The sequence below is a fragment of the Propithecus coquereli genome, unplaced genomic scaffold (genome assembly GCF_000956105.1).
Source record: "Propithecus coquereli isolate 6110/MARCELLA unplaced genomic scaffold, Pcoq_1.0 Scaffold82, whole genome shotgun sequence".
Classification (NCBI taxonomy): domain Eukaryota; kingdom Metazoa; phylum Chordata; class Mammalia; order Primates; family Indriidae; genus Propithecus; species Propithecus coquereli.
Window position 1 is genome coordinate 2,689,623 of NW_012154396.1, and position 5,578 is coordinate 2,695,200.

Genomic DNA, 5,578 nt, shown 5'->3' on the forward strand with positions numbered 1-5,578 from the left:
CCTTGACTTGCAGATGTCTTTTCCCTGGATCTTCACAGGGTCTTCCCTTTGTATTATTATTTACTTTTAAACACTAAAACTGGGTGACTATAAAATGATTGTTACCATTAAAACACATTTTAATGGAAAAAAATGACCTCTGAGAAAAATATCTTTTTAATTTTTTCTAAATATTCCCATTATTTTTGAAACAGATTAATCCAGGGATCATCATTGAAAGGCCGTTAAGAATATACCATACCTTTAATTTTATAACAATCGGAATCTCATAGTGGACCTTATTATTTAATCTGTCAGGATCAACATTAATTAGAGAGATATGTTCACATGTAGATCAAATAAAGTACAAAACAAATCATGTTTTTGTATGAGAGAGTTAAGTTCAGTCCTCATAAAAGCCATCTCCTCTCCAAATTTGAGAAATTTACCAACCTATGACTCACGTATAGAAATTAGATTTTCCCTCTTGGAATTTTAAGAGATTAAAAGACAATACTTAGAGAGAAACTAGCACAGTTTTTGGAAGACTGTAATTAGTCAATATATATATTAAAAAAATCTTTATTTTCATTACCATTATAATAATTACTAAGACTACTCCCAGGGGAAAAGAATAGAAAGCCCTCGCCTTAACTATTTCAAATATATTATTATTGTCCTTATTTAACCATTGTAATTTAAAATAAATTCCTTTTATTATCATAAGCAGGCTCATTTTCTTTCCTACAGTTCCGTCTATTACAGAACAACACCACATTTTCCTCATTTGTTAGACTTTGTCAGGTGGCAAAGTTCACCTCAGATGATAGAAATTATTTAGAAGATGCAAGAGAAAGTAATGGAATTAGAAACAGTGGCGCCAGGCCTCACAGAGAAGAATACTGCCTGGGACACGCAGTGCTCCAGTAGCCCGATGGATGCATTAGTGACTTGACAAGAAGGCCAATAGACTGTTCCCTCAGTACAAAGCAACCTCTCTGGCTGTCTCGAGTGTGCTGCTACTGCACTCACAAATAATATCATTTCTTTATAATTCCCCCTCTACCTTATGACTTCTCCTTTGCTATACCTCTTGCTTAATCATGGCTTCTATAATTTGTCTTCTTTCTATGTGTATTTTATCTTATGTCCCCACTACTAAATTATGACTCCATTTGTCTATCTTTTGGTCAAATGCCTTTTGTCTCCTGCAATTGTTTCATTTTGTTCCTGCTATTGCTGTCGAACAGGGCATAAATACCAGAATATTTAAAGGCTGCTGGCCTGGCTGTAAATTGCTTTTGCTTCTATTATAGACCCATACTTGATCTAATCAGCCACTTAAAGGGGATGGACTCATATGACACTACAGACATTTATACATACACACACATACACACAGCCAGAACAGGGGTGTAGGTTAGAAGTCTGAGGCCTGAGCAGTAAAATAAGGAATCATTTTGTTCAACTATAATCAGAGTGATCACTTGTTTGCAAGGATCTTTTTCCTCCAAATCCAGTATCTCAAAAGTACTGTGATCATTTTTCATTGATAAATGCTCATGTCTTTTCTCTTTCTACTTCCAAGCCACTTAGTTTCTATACTCTGTTCTCTGATCATTTCTTTATCTCATGCCTTTTGATCTAAGAATAACTGACCCATTCCAATGTATATTTTTACACTTTTTTTGATATATCCCCTTGAATAGCTTTAGAACACTACCTTCTTCCTTGAACAATATTTTTCATTCATTTCAAGGTTTTCTAAGTTCTTGACCTGCTGATAGAGATTATTTTGCTGTATTCTTGCCTGCATGATTGGATGTGCTGAGACTGCCGGCACATGTTTCATTCTTTTTTACTATACCTTCTTTAAAAATATAGAATAATAGATAGAGAGAAAGAGAGAGGGAGACAAAGAAAACCCTCCAATAATTTCTCATCATAAACAAAATAAAATGTTTTTATTCCAGAATGACTGCTTCTTTTGTTTCATATCCCATTAATATTCTGGCATTTGTATATTGTTACATTCCTCTACAGACTGCTGATGCATTCTGCAATGTCAGGAGGTGAGAGAGGAGAAACTCAAGAAAGAAGCTAGTTCAGTTTATTGAAATAAACAGTTTTAATTCCTATAAAAATAATAATATTATAAAGTTTTTAGATGATAGTCATTGTACTCTATTTTGTTTGGGACAAAATAACTTATTTGTCTAGGTTATTTTTCTGAGGTGTAATAAAATTATACTATTATTCTAATTTCTAAATTTGGTTTCAACTTTTTTTATTCATATATTATCACAAATATCTTAGAGAAATAACTTCAGAGAAATGTTATCCTTTTTTATTTTGATCACAATTTCAAAAATAATTTTTGTCCTCTATAATGAAAATTTTAAAGAAAAAATTATTAACTGTTATCAAACTTAGAAAAATAAGATTTATGCACTTAGCGTTAGGATCCCAAACACTCCAAACAGTGCTAGGAAATATTACCTGTTCTATATTCTTTTTGTTTTCTCTTATTCTAAGATGATATGGCTTACAGGAACCTAAAATAGAAGACAGAAGCATAAAGAAACAACAGATATCTCCTAGAAACATCATAAAAAATAAGTGTAGAAATAAAATCATGCTAGGTTTTATATTTTGTGTTGCTAAGATTTCTGTTTAGTCCTATTTAATCCTCTATTTCTGTAATAAAAACTATATATATAATGTAAACTGACAATAATTAACAGACTAACAATTGACACTTATATTGGCATAGAATATAACCACCATTAAAATTTATAAAAAGTATGTGCATGCAAGCATGCACACACAAACACAAAAGTAAAATCCCTAAAGTTTGTATCCCAGTGATTGACATCCAGTAGGGATTCTAAAAATATCTGTTGTATCAATAAATGGGTAAATAAACGCTGATTCTAATTGTAAGCCTTTCTCTCTCTCTTTTTTTTTTTTTTTGTAACACTTTAGAACACTTGTTTTCACAATTTTCTTCTCAAAGAATTTGTGTTTTTAAATAGTTGAAGCCTCCGTGGCACAATAATATTTATGATGCGTACCATGGATTCTAGGCAGAAGATGCTCCTGAGAGACACGGAGAACTGAAATAGACTGCCTACTCAGTCACGAAACTCCATAAAAAGGTCAGTGATAAAAGGGGTGAAACATGAAATTTCAGGGTCTATGCATACAGGAAGCAGGCATGGTTTTAATTTTTTCACCGTTGTGGTCAATAAGGTAACGTTTCACAATAATATTCTCATACGAGGACAATTGTACTTGGTAGTTCTCAGAGGATTACATAAGCATGGTCTAAGTCTTCCAAAGGTTTTTAAGTAAAACAGTTTTCACTTTTTGTTTAAATGCTGAGAATAAAATAAAATTTTTTTCAACTTCAACTCAGGTATCTCATTTCTGATGCCCATAAGTAAAATTTAGCGGTTGCCTCTAAAAGTTTTAGTTGGAGATGTATCGGACCATCTGTTCCACTTGCTCCCTGATACTTGGAGATAAGTAACTCCTGGCATCAGACACAACTACAACAGCTGTGATTCTGCTTGTAGTATGCTAGTTGTGCTATCCAGATTCCAAATCCTACGGTATCATAATGTCTTCCAAGGCCAAGTTATTTAAACCAAGGTCAGCAGCTTGTCCTCTGACGACAGAGAAAAGTAATAGTTTAGGATCTGATCACTGAGCTATGCTGAGAGCATTAACATTAGTTTGCGACTTTTAGATATTGATATTGAAATTGATTTTACCATTAAAGTAGGAAGTCTCAAGCTGGATAAGGTAGGAATGCATCAATTAAATAAATGTGGATAAGCAAAATGATTCAGGAGCTTTACAAAACTCTCTTCTCACTTTTGTGAGGGGTATATGGCAGGTATGAAATTCATTCCTTACACTCCTTATTTCTTCTCTCAAGCACAGCATCTCGAGTCCATGCCACTGCTTATTTGACTATTGGTAAATTCAGTCAAAATCATATATTATGGAGTTTCCTGTTCTACTGAGTTTTAGGTAGTCAAGAATATTTATTCTTGACTTCATATTGAATGTCACTTGCCTGAGCCCACATGCCTTTTTGAAGTGTTTCTGTTGTTTCTATGCCACGTTTGAACAGAGAAATGTTTTACAGTGGCTCTCACAGAATGTTTTTAGTGTTCTGGCCTGCATTTTCTCCTTCATTTGTGCACCCTAACCCCCATTCTCCTTACATCAGAGGGCCTGTGATCTAAGACTTCATGGTGTATGTGCACCTCTGCCATAGGTAGACAATTTCATCAATGCTCACCCCTTGTCCTCCATATTTCTTTCAAATCAATGTGAACAGCCTCTGTCTTCTCATAACCTGGATTTATTTTCTAAAGCAAAAGCCTGTTGTAAATTTTCTTTTGGAAGCAGTGCAACAATTTTCTTTTGTTTTCAAAGTTCCTAAGTGAAGATGACTGACTATCCTTTAGGGATGGGAAAGAGTTTTGTCACTTTTTTTCATTCGCTTGTAGCAATATAAATACAAAATAAACTATCTTCTCACTTGTATATATACTCGCAATGCAGGGGAAAGGTACACGATATTTTATAAAGCCTTTTATTTCAAAATATTTCTCTTCTATTAAAAGGTATTTTATGTACTAAATCTTGAATAGGTTATTTATGAATAGGGTTTAGGTGATAAATTGCATGGTAAACTTATCTATAAGTCACTTAAGTTTTCCTTTGTGCTATGAATTATTTAATTGTGAAGCCAATAACATTAAAAATTAAAACTTTTTTTACTGAACTAAGAAATAAAGTTCTGGTGCTGCTGGCCTACCTTAACATTAATAGCTCAGGTGACAGTGGCAAATGGAGGCTTCCAAATCTTTAGATTTCAGTATACTGATGAACAAAGTTCAAAGAATTTCAGTAAACATGGCTCACCATATTGCAGGAATTTCCCACATAATGGTTATAATGCATGATTAACATATTATAACTATTTTGCCCTAAATATAAGCAAATAACATATATTTTCAGAATTCATGTCTAGCCAGGGATTAGAACAGGCTTTAAAACATTGTACTATGAGATAAGGCCTCAGTAAAAGTTCCTGTATGACAGAAATCTAAAAACTTGCCTGAAAAATAGGCCATTGACATGTTCTAATCCTCCTAGGAAGATTGAGTAGCAAAGCTCAACTCTCATTATTGTTTCTTCTGGGAAAGAGGACAAAGAAGTTCAGCAAAGAACTGGTCACTATTTAATGACAGTAATCAATATTAATTCAGCCTAATTGTATGACCAATGAAAATAACATCATACGGACTCAACTATCTATCAATCATATGAGTTCATGTTGGGTGTGGGCCTTTCATTTAAAATGAATTTTCATGTGGACAAAGTTCTAAACATTCTGAAAATTTACAGGCCCCAGTTTCTGGTTGGAAGCTATATTTTCATCGACCTCACACATGGATGTAACACTTTTTGAAGATTATGTGTAGGTTCATAATTGAAGTACCATTCCATATTTGAGCCTCCTGGAACAAAATTCTAAAAGTTAAAATAGCATTGAAAACTCCACTAGGTTTATTTAGTT